Source organism: Triticum urartu, chromosome 2A, assembly GCF_056163025.1.
Source record: "Triticum urartu cultivar PI428250 chromosome 2A, HENAU_Tu73, whole genome shotgun sequence".
Lineage (NCBI taxonomy): Eukaryota > Viridiplantae > Streptophyta > Magnoliopsida > Poales > Poaceae > Triticum > Triticum urartu.
In genome coordinates, this window is record NC_141874.1 from 709,120,763 (window position 1) to 709,133,515 (window position 12,753).

Below are 12,753 nucleotides of genomic sequence, written 5' to 3' on the forward strand. Positions count from 1 at the left end.
GGCCCGGGGTGGGATTTTAAAGGGGGGAGGCGACGGCGGCTCCGACTTCGGGAGGGGCTCGAGGCGGCGGCGGCGGCGGCTCGGACTCTTCCGAGTCCGGCGGCGGCACGGGACGGGGAAGGCGGTGGCGCGGGGCTGGGCCGGCCTGGCTCGGCTGGGCTTCGGCCCGGTCGGGCGCTGGAAGTTTTTTTTTAATTAAAATAATTCCGTCGAACAGAAAATAAATCCTAGAAAATAAAATAAAAATCTAAAAATGTCAAAATAAATTTTTACCGTCTAAATAAAATATTTAGAACAAGATGGACATTTTCTTGGCCCTAAAATGCAATTTTGAAAACGTGCAATTTTTCTAATGCAAGTAAATCCAAATAAAAATCAAATAAATGATTTTAATATTTTTCCTCCAATATTTCATTTATTTTGGAGAAGTCATATTATCTCCTCTCATATATTTTAACATGAAATATTTTTGAAGAGAAAGATAATTAAAACCAAAATCCTTGTTTCGATATTCGGTAAAACCCAAATATGAAAACAGGGAAATCCCCAACTCTCTCCGAGGGTCCTTGAGTTGCTTAGGATTTCGAGGATCACGAAACGAAATGCAGTAAAATATGATATGCATGGATGATCTATGTATAACATTCCAAATTGAAAATTTGGGATGTTACATGAACTTAATACTCTAGATGCATGCTGGATAGCGGTCGATGTGTGGAGTAATAGTAGTAGATGCAGGCAGGAGTCAGTCTACTTGTCACGGACGTGATACCTATATACATGATCATGCCTAGATATTCTCATAATTATTCACTTTTCTATCAATTGCTCGACAGTAATTTGTTCACCCACCGTAATACTTATGCTATCTTGAGAGAAGCCACTAGTGAAACCTATGGCCCCGGGTCTGTCTTTTATCATATAAGTTTCCAATCTATTTTAGCTTGCAATCTTTATATTTCAATCTTTATCATAAAATATCAAAAATATTATCTTATCATCTCTATCAGATCTCACTCTCGTAAGTGACCGTGAAGGGATTGAAAATCCCTTTATCGTGTTGGTTGCGAGGTTCTTATTTGTTTGTGTAGGTACGAGGGACTTGTGTCTGGCCTCCTACTGGATTGATACCTTGGTTCTCAAAAACTGAGGGAAATACTTATGCTACTTTGCTGCATCACCCTTTCCTCTTCAAGGAAAAACCAACGCAGTGCTCAAGAGGTAGCAGCTTGCCATTGTCGTCCCTGGTTTCGGAGGTATTGCTTCTGCGAGCAAGCCAGCTGTCTTCTCCCGTGCAAAAACGGGTCATAAGCGGTGAGGGTAGCCATGGACTTTGGTTTTTCTTGGCGGAGGTGTCGGGCAAGCCACTCGTCTCGGACACTATGTTTGAAGGCCGTGAGGGCTTCTGCGTCCGGACAATCCACAATCTGGTTCTTTTTGATTAGGAACCTTGTCCAAAGTTGTTAGGTCGATTCCTCGGGTTGCTGGATTTCGTGGCTAAGGTCATCGGCATCTAGGGGGCAAACATAGGTACCTTGGAAGTTGTCTCTAAATGCATCCTCTAGGTCCTCCCAGCTACCGATAGAATTTTCTGGCAGACTGTTCAACCAGTGTTGTGCTGGTACCTTATGTTTGAGGGGAAGGTATTTGATGGCGTGTAGATCATCACCGCGAGCCATGTGAATGTGGAGAAGAAAGTCTTCAATCCATACTGCGGGATCTGTTGTGTCGTCGTATGATTCGATGTTCATGGGTTTGAACCCTTCTGGGAACTGGTGCTCCATTACTTCATCGGTGAAGCAAAGGGGGTGTGCATCGCCCCTATATCGGGTCATGTCACGGCGCAGTTCGGATGAGGTCCGTATGTAGTTTTCGGCCGGGGCATGGTTGTACTTGCCGCGCCGGGATTGATAACCGTCCTCTCATGTCGGGGCGTGCCCCCGCAATCCATAGATTGATCTGGTCTGACCTGCTCGATTTTCCAGGTCCTGTTGTAGGTCATATGTGTATCCTTGAGGTGTTGTTTCTCTGCTTTTACGGCGAGGTGGAGCGGGCTGGTGTTCGGCTTGGCTTGTCGTTCTGCCCTGGCCACGTGGTGGTCGGTTGCGTCCGGTAGCCGCATTACGTGCGGGCGGCATGGGCTCCAGCGCCTCGTCGTCGAATTGGGGTAGCAGCTTACGCTTCGGGTAACTCTTTGTTGGGCGTTCGAGTCCGTACTGTTTGGCTGACAGGACATTAGTCCATCTGTCGTTGAGCAGATCTTGGTCAGCATGAAGTTGTTGCTATTTCTTTTTTAGGCTTCTAGCCGTAGCTATTAGCCGATGCTTGAAGCGCTCTTGTTCGAGGGGTTCCTCTGGCACGATAAAATCTTCGTCGCCGAGGCTTACATCCTCCTCGGAGAGTGGCAAATAGTTGTTGTCCTCCGAGTCGTTGTTCCCTGTTTGTTCGTCAGGGTCAACTTGGTCTTTGGCGTTCTCCGGAGTATCATTGTCTCTGGTGCCGGTATTGCTATCCTTTCCATGACGCGGTTTAGAGCGGCGCCACTGACGTCGACGCTTCGGCGGTATCTCAGGAGGTTCGTCCTCGACTGGGTTTTTCTCATCATCGTCGTCGCTGTATTTCGGTGTATCCAGCATGTATACGTCATACGAGGAGGTGGTCGTCCAACGTCCGGTGACCGGCGGGTTTTGGGTCTGCTCCTCTCCGGCATCGTCGTCCATACCGTCGATGTCTTCGGAGGCGTAATCAAGCATGTCGGTTAAATCCTCGACAGTGGCTATGAAGTGGGTGGTGGGTGGGAAGTAAAATTCCCTATTTCCAGCCCCTAGTACGGGTTGGGCGTGATTTAGAAGCGGTTCCTCTATGATGATGAGGGATCGCATTAGGTCCAACGCCTCGTTTAAGGGCGAGGTTTGGATGGGGACCGAAGTTCCCTGGCCGAACTTGCGTGACGCGGACTTCGGGGGTTCGGAACTAATGTCCGGAGGAGAGCTCGGCTTTGTGATGATTGCCGGTGGCACTATTCTCTCCAGATCTCCAGTATTGAGCTCTATAGCTGCAGAGAGTCCGGCGGGCTCTAAGCTCCCATCTTCGGACCTGGTGACGCGCTCCGGATCTAAGGTCGGAGCGGTGGTTGAGGTCGCGAACCCTTGGAAGATCAAGTCCCCTCGAGTATCAGTGACATAGTTTAGATTTCCAAAACTGATCTGGTGACCAGGGGCGTAGCTGTCGATCTGCTCCAGGTGGCCAACCGAGTTGGCACGCAGTGCGAAGCCGCCGAATACAAAGATCTGGACAGGGAGAAAAATCTCCTTCGCGGTAGCATTGTTATAGATGATTGATGGAGCCATTGAGCCTTTCGATGACGGCACAGTGGAACTCTCAATGAAAGCACCAATGTCGGTGTCAAAACCGGCAGATCTCGGGTAGGGGGTCTCGAACTATGCGTCTAAGGATCGAAGGTAACAAGAGACAGGGGACACGATGTTTACCCAGGTTCGGGCCCTCTTGATGGGGGTAATACCCTACTTCCTGCTTGATTGACTTTGATGAGTATAGGGGTTACAAGAGTTGATCTACCACGAGATCGTAATGGCTAAACCCTAGATGTCTATCCTATATGATTATGATTGCCTCTATGGACTAAACCCTCTAGTTTATATAGACATCGAAGGGGGCTAGGGTTGTACATAGTCGGTTTATAGAGAAAGGAATCTTCGTATCCGCACGCTAAGCTTGTCTACCACGCCAAGGAGAGTCCCATCTGGACACGAGGGAAGGCCTTCTATCTTGTATCTTCCTGGCCCATCTGTCCGGCCCGCGTCACGTAGCCCGGACACCCGAGGACCCCATAATCCAGGACTCCCTCAACCGTAGGACAGCACCATAAATAAAATATACAATCATACCAACCAAGATCACGATTAACCCACAGGACAAAACAAATATACTCAAACATCATAGGATAACCATAGATCATTGGGAAATAATATATGGAGTTGAGCACCATGTTTAAGTAGATATTACAGCAGGGAGAAGAGTTGTTACCTTGCTGCATAGAGGGGGGGAAAGTTGGTGTTGACGGCAGCAAGATTGTTGATGTAGATCGTCGTCCCGATCGTTGCCCCGGTGGCACTCCTGCGCCACCGGAAGCGAGGGGGAGAGAGACCCCCTCCTTCTTCTTCTTCCTTGGCCTGCCCCCTAGATGGGAGAAGAGTTCCCCCTCTGTTCCTTGGTCTCCGTGGCCACGGAGGGGCGGGAGCCCCTCCGAGATTGGATCTCCCTCTCTGTTCTCTTCTGTTTCGCGTTCCCCAGATCTGGCCGAAAACCATTTCTTATATTCCCGGATATCCGTAACTCCGATTGTGCTGAGATTTTAACACGATTTTTTTCGGATATAAGCTTCCTTGCGCCCGAAGTAGAGGTCCAACAGACGTACGTGGTGAGCATAACCCACCACGGCACGCCTGGCTCCTCTGGCGCGCCCTGGTGGGTTGTGCCCACCACGGGCCTCCGTTTGCGGTGATTCCAACTCCGAAAAATCACATATATTCCAAAATAATTCTCCATGAAATTTTATTGCATTTGGACTTCGTTTGATATGGATACTCTGCAATACAAAAAATGCAGAAAATGGGAACTGACACTTGGCACTGGATCAATAGGTTAGTCCAATAAATCATATAAAAAGTTGCCAAAAGTATGTAAAACTTGTATAATATTGGCATGAAACAATCAAAAATATAGATACGACAGAGACGTATCATCGCGTAGCCATTACCCTCCGTGGGTTGAAGTCTCCATTAACGTAGACATATGATAGCACTACCTATCGGAACCACGCCAAAAACCACCGTGTCTTCATTGCGTTTGATCTTCCTATCTCTACCTCCATTTACTTTCTTGCACTTGCATGTTGTCAATTATCTGCTGCCCATTCTCTAGATATACATGTGTAGATTGTATTGGTTGCCACTTAACTTGTGGTAAAATATGCCTAAATTCCAAGAAAACTAAAAATTGCACCTTTTGCCTTGCTAGTGTCTATTCACCCCCCCCCCCCTCTAGACATACCTTCTTGATCCCTTAGTTAGGCGTCATCGGATAACATGTAATCCTGGTCATTTCACTCTAGGATTAGAGCATTTCTATCTGGACCCCACTTTGTCCCTATATGTCCGGACGGACAGCCCGGACAAGCCCGAACATGAGAGAGAAGAAAAAATGTCACTCAACCGAACCCCTCAAGTTGTACTCATATGTGTAGGATTTCCGTGAATCCTCAAACCTAGCCCATATGTAGGATAGATATAAGGGTGTCCCAGAGTGTCCGGGCATACAGTGTTGCAAATATGCCCTAGAGGCAATAATAAAATGGTTATTATTATATTTCTTTATTCATGATAATTGTCTATTGTTCATGCTATAATTGTGTTATCCGGGAAATCGTAATACATGTGTGAATACATAGACCACAACACGTCCCTAGTGAGCCTCTAGTTGACTAGCTCGTTGATCAAAAGATAGTCATGGTTTCCTGACTATGGACATTAGATGTCATTGATAACGGGATCACATCATTAGGAGAATGATGTGATGGACAAGACCCAATCCTAAGCTTAGCTCAAAGATCGTGTAGTTTGTTTGCTGTAGCTTTTCTGAATGTCAAGTATCATTTCCTTAGACCATGAGATTGTGCAACTCCCGGATACCGTAGGAGTACCTTGGGTGTGCCAAACGTCACAACGTAACTGGGTGACTATAAAGGTACATTACAGGTATCTCCGAAAGTGTCTGTTGGGTTGGCACGAATCGAGACTGGGATTTGTCACTCCGTATGACGGAGAGGTATCTCTGGGCCCACTCGGTAAGGCATCATCATAATGAGCTCAATGTGATCAAGTGGTTGATCGCGGGATCATGCATTAAAGTACGAGTAAAGTGACTTGCCGGTAACAAGACTGAACAAGGTATTGGGATACCGACGATCGAGTCTCGGACAAGTAACGTACCGATTGACAAAGGGAATTGTATACGGGATTGATTAAGTCCTCGACATCGTGGTTAATCCGATGAGATCATCGAGGAGCATGTGGGAGCCAACATGGGTATCCAGATCCCGCTGTTGGTTATTGACCGGAGAGGCGTCTCGGTCATGTCTGTGTGTCTCCCGAACCCGTAGGGTCTACACACTTAAGGTTCGATGATGCTAGGGTTGTAGAGATATTAGTATGCAGTAACCCGAAAGTTGTTCGGATTCCCGGATGAGATCCCGGACGTCACGAGGAGTTCCGGAATGGTCCGGAGGTAAAGATTTATATATAGGAAGTCCAGTTACGGCCAGCGGGAAGGTTTCGGGGGTTACCGGTATTGTACCGGGACCACCGGAAGGGTCCCGGGGGTCCACCGGATGGGGCCACCTATCCCGGAGGGCCCCATGGGCTGAAGTGGCATGGGAACCAGCCCCTGATGGGCTGGTGCGCCCCACCCAAGGGCCCAAGGCGCCTAGGGTTGGAAACCCTTGGGGGCCGTTGCCCCCCCCGAGGGGGCATGTGCCCCCCTGGTTGGAAACCCTAAGGGGGTCGTTGCCCCAGGGGCCGCCCCCCCTTTTAGATGGGATCTCCAAGGGGGCATGCGCCCCCCCTAGCCCCTATATATAGTGGAAGGGAGGGAGGGAAGCCGCTCTTGGCGCCTCCCTCTCCCTCCGTAACACCTCTCCTCCCCGCTTGTGCTTGGCGAAGCCCTGCCGGGATCCTGCTGCATCCACCACCACGCCGTCGTGCTGCTGGATCTTCATCAACCTCTCCTTCCCCCTTGCTGGATCAAGAAGGAGGAGACATCTTCCCAACCGTACGTGTGTTGAACGCGGAGGTGATGTCCGTTCGGCACTTGGTCATCGGTGATTTGGATCACGGCGAGTACGACTCCATCATCCCCGTTCACTTGAACGCTTCCGCTCGCGATCTACAAGGGTATGTAGATGCACTCCTATTCCCCTCGTTGCTAGAATACTCCATAGATTGATCTTGGTGATGCGTAGAATTTTTTTAATTTCTGCTACGTTCCCCAACAGTGGCATCATGAGCTAGGTCTATGCGTAGTTACTATGCACGAGTAGAACACAAAGTAGTTGTGGGTGTCGATATTGTCAATTTGCTTGTCGTTACTAGTCTTATCTTGATTCGGCGGCATCGTGGGATGAAGCGGCCCGGACCAACCTTACACGTACGCTTACGTGAGACCGGTTCCACCGACTGACATGCACTAGTTGCATAAGGTGGCTGGCGGGTGTCTGTCTCTCCCACTTTAGTCGGATCGGATTCGATGAACAGGGTCCTTATGAAGGGTAAATAGAAATTGGCAATTCACGTTGTGGTTTTGTCATAGGTAAGAAATGTTCTTGCTAGAAACCTATAGCAGCCACGTAAAAACTTGCAACAACAATTAGAGGACGTCTAACATGTTTTTGCAGCAAGTGTTTTGTGATGTGATATGGCCAAAGGTTGTGATGAATGATGAATGATATATGTGATGTATGAGATTGATCATGTTCTTTTAATAGGAATCACGACTTGCATGTCGATGAGTATGACAACCGGCAGGAGCCATAGGAGTTGTCTTTATTTATTTATGACCTGCTTGTCAACATAAACATCATGTAATTACTTTACTTTATTGCTAAAGCGTTAGCCATAGTAGTAGAAGTAATAGATGACGAGACAACTTCAAGAAGACACGATGATGGAGATCATGATGATGGAGATCATGGTGTCATGCCGGTGACAACGATGATCATGGAGCCCCGAAGATGGAGATCAAAGGAGCAAATGATATTGGCCATATCATGTCACTATTTGATTGCATGTGATGTTTATCATGTTTTACATCTTATTTGCTTAGAACGACGGTAGCTCAAAGGAGCAAATGTGATGTATATAGGCATCACGTCTATGACAAGTGAACCGAAATGATTCTTCATCTACTACTATTACTCCACACATCGAGCGCTATCCAGCATGCATCTAGAGTATTAAGTTCATAAGAACAAAGTAATGCTTTAAGTAAGATGACATGATGTAGAGAGATAAACTCATGCAATATGATATAAACCCCATCTTTTTATCCTCGATGGCAACAATACAATACGTGCCTTGCTGCCCCTGCTGACACTGGGAAAGGACACCGCAAGATTGAACCCAAAGCTAAGCACTTCTCCCATTGCAAGAAAGATCAATCTAGTAGGCCAAACCAAACTGATAATTCGAATAGACTTGCAAAGATAACCAATCATACATAAAAGAATTCAGAGGAGATGGAAATATTGTTCATAGATAAACTTGATCATAAACCCACAATTCATTGGATCTCGACAAACACACCGCAAAAAGAAGAGTTACATCAAATAGATCTCCAAGAGAATCGAGGAGAACTTTGTATTGAGATCCAAAGAGAGAGAAGAAGCCATCTAGCTACTAGCTATGGACCCGAAGGTCTGAAGTAAACTACTCACACATCACCGGTGAGGCCATGGAGTTGATGTAGAGTCCCTCCGTGATCAATGCCCCCTCCGGCGGAGCTCCAGAAAAGGCCCCAAGATGGGATCTCTCGCGTACAGAAGGTTGCGGTGGTGGAATTAGGTTTTCGTGGTGCTCCTGGATGTTTGCAGGGTACGTGGATATATATAGGAGGAAGAAGTAGGTTGGTGGAGCTACGAGGGGCCCACGAGGGTGGAGAGCGCGCCCAGGGGGTAGGTGCGCCCCTTGCCTCGTGGCCTCCTCGATTGTTTCTTGACGCCCACTCCAAGTCTCCTGGATCATGTTTGTTGAGAAAATCACGTTCCCGAAGGTTTCATTCCGTTTGGACTTCGTTTGATATTCCTTTTCTGCGAAACACTGAAATAGGCAAAAAACAGCAATTTGGGTTGGGCCTCCGGTTAATAGGTTAGTCCCAAAAATAATATAAAAGTGTATAATAAAGCCCATTAAACATCCAAAACAGAATATAATATAGCATGGACCAATCAAAAATTATAGATACATTGGAGACGTATCAAGCATCCCCAAGCTTAATTCCTGGTTGTCCTCGAGTAGGTAAATGATAAAAACAGAATTTTTGATGTGGAATGCTACTTAGCATAATTTTCAATGTAATTCTCTTATTTGTGGTATTGATATTCAGATCCGAAAGATTCAAGACAAAATTTTAATATTGACATAAAAATAATAATACTTCAAGCATACTAACTAGGCAATTATGTCTTCTCAAAATAACATGGCCAAAGAAAGTTATCCCTACAAAATCATATAGTCTGGCTATGCTCTATCTTCACCACACAAAATATTCAAATCATGCACAACCCCGATGACAAGCCAAGCAATTGTTTCATACTTTCAATGTTCTCAAACTTTTTCAATCTTCACGCAATACATGAGCGTGAGCCATGGACATAGCACTATATGTGGAATAGAAATGGTGGTTGTGGATAAGAAAAAAGGAGAAGATAGTCTCACATCAACTAGGCATATCAACGGGCTATGGAGATGCCCATCAATAGATATCAATGTGAGTGAGTAGGGATTGCCATGCAACGGATGCACTAGAGCTATAAGTATATGAAAGCTCAACAAAAGAAACTAAGTGGGTGTGCATCTAACTCGCTTGCTCATGAAGACATAGGGCATTTTGAGGAAGCCCATCATTAGAATATACAAGCCAAGTTCTATAATGAAAATTCCCACTAGTATATGAAAGTGATATCATAGGAGACTCTCTATCCTGAAGATCATGGTGCTACTTTGAAGCACAAGTGTGGAAAAAGGATAGTAGCATTATCCCTTATCTCTTTTTCTCTCATTTTTTTGGGCCTTCTCCTTTTTTATGGACTTTCCTTTTTTTCGTCCGAAGTCTCATCCTGACTTGTGGGGGAATCATAGTATCCATCATCCTTTCCTCACTTGGGACAATGCTCTAATAATGATGATCATCACATTTTATTTACTTACAACTCAAGAATTACAACTCGATACTTAGAACAAAATATGACTCTATGTGAATGCCTCCGCGGTGTACCGGGATATGCAATGAATCAAGAGTGACATGTATAAAAATTATGAACGGTGGCTTCGCCACAAATACGATGTCAACTACATGATCATGCAAGCAATATGACAATGATGAAGCGTGTCATGGTAAACAAAACGGTGGTAAGTTGCATGGCAATATATCTCGGAATGGCTATGGAAATGCCATGGTAGGTAGGTATGGTGGCTGTTTTGAGGAAGGTATATGGTGGGTGTATGATACCGGCGAAAAGTGCGCGGTATTAGAGAGGCTAGCAATGGTGGAAGGATGAGAGTGCGTATAATCCATGGACTCAACATTAGTCATAAAGAACTCATATACTTGTTGCAAAAATCTACAAGTTATCAAAGCAAAGTATTACGCGCATGCTCCTAGGGGGATAGATTGGTAGGAAAAGACCATCGCTCGTCCCCGATCGCCACTCATAAGGAAGAAAAAGATAAATAAATCATGCTCCGACTTCATCACATGACGGTTCACCATACGTGCATGCTACGGGAATCACAAACTTTAACACAAGTATTTCTCAAATTCATAACCACTCAACTAGCATGACTCTAATAGCACCATCTCCATATCTCAAAACAATTATCAAGTATCAAACTTCTCATAGTATTCAATGCACTTCTATTAAAGTTTTTATATTATTCCTAAGAGCAAATTTCCATGTTGTTCTAAAGGACTCTCAAAATAATATAAGTGAAGCATGAGAGATCAATTATTTCTATAAAATAGAACCACCATCGTGCTCTAAAAGATATAAGTGAAGCACTAGAGCAAAAACTATATAGCTCAAAAGATATAAGTGAAGCACATAGAGTATTCTAATAAATTTCAAATCATGTGAGTCTCTATCAAAAGGTGTGTAAATCAAGGATGATTGTGGTGAACTAAAAAGCAAATACTCAAATTATACAAGACGCTCCAAGCAAAACACATATCATGTGGTGAATAAAAATATAGCTCCAAGTAAAGTTACCGATGGACGAAGACGAAAGAGGGGGTGCCTTCCGGGGCATCCCCAAGCTTTGGCTTTTTGGTGTCCTTAGATTACCTTGGGGTGCCATGGGCATCCCCAAGCTTAGGCTCTTGCCACTTCTTGTTCCATAATCCATCAAATCTTTACCCAAAACTTGAAAACTTCACAACACAAAACTCAAAATAGAAAATCTTGTGAGCTCTGTTAGCGAAAGAAAACAAAACAGCACTTCAAGGTACTGTATTGAACTCATTATTTATTTATATTGGTGTTAAACCTACTTTATTCCAACTTCTCTATGGTTTATAAACTCTTTTACTAGCCATAGATTCATCAAAATAACCAATCAACACATGAAAAACAGAATCTGTCAAAAACAGAACAGTCTATAGTAATCTGTAGGTTTCGACCACTTATGGAACCCCAAAAATTCTAAAATAAATTGATGGACGTGAGTAATTTATCTATTAAGAATCTTAAAAAATAATTAACTAAATAGCACTCTCCAAATAAAAATGGCAGCAATTCCCGTGAGTGCTAAAGTTTTTGTTTTTTTACAGCAAGATCAAAAAGACTTTCCCCAAGTCTTCCCAACGGTTCTACTTGGCACAAACACTAATTAAACACAAAAAAACAAAACCAAAAAAGAGGATAGATAAATTATTTATTACTAAACAGGAGAAAAAATCAAGGAATAAAAAAAATTGGTTGCCTCCCAACAAGCGCTATTGTTTAACGCCCCTAGCTAGGCATAAAAGCAAGGATAGATCTAGGTATTGCCATCTTTGGTGGGCAATTCTTCAATAAGACACCTATAACCCCTAGGAGTTTCTTTATTTTTATTAATTATCAAACTCCTAGGCACAAAATCAAGAAAATCATTTATAGCAAATGGTTCCTTAATGATAGCAAAAAGATTGGGATGAACACTTATTGATTTTAAATCCGCAGTTTCCTTACTAGAGGATTCACCCTTATTTTTAGGAACATAAACAAGCTTGGCAATTTTGGTAGGAGGATTTGGAGTATTTCTAATGGAAGAAAAAGCGGACCCCAAGTTGGTGATAATTCCCTCAAGTTTATCGATTCTAGTAGAATCTTGATCTATTCTTTCATTAACTATGGGTTCTTTTTCCTTAAAACTTTTCAGAGTAACTCCCACCTTAGATCCATATTGGGTAATTTGGTTGTGGATCTTTTTATCCAAATTCTCAATCAAATCTATAGTAGCAACTTTATTCTCAATAATTTCAAGACTTTGCATCACATGTTCCAAAGTTAACATAGTTCCATTAACCCAAAGAGGTGGTGAGCCAAACAAATCTATCATAGCATTATAAGAATCAAAAGTATGGCTACCCAAGAAATTCCCTCCAGTAATGGTATCAAGAATATATCTGTACCAAGGAGTAGCGCCTACATAAAAATTACGGAGAAGAACGAAAGTAGATTGCTTCCTGGTAGATCTATTTTGAGCATTGCAAATTCTATACCAAGCGTCTTTGAGATTTTCTCCCTCCCTTTGCTTAAAATTAAGAACTTCATTCTCGGGAGACAATGGAGAAGATAGAGGACTATCCATAATGACAAGGCAAGCGGAAAAGAGGACGAATAAAACGGCAAGGGTGAAGTGGGGGAGAGGAAAACGAGAGGCAGATGGCAAATAATGTAATGCGAGGGATAAGAGTTTGTGA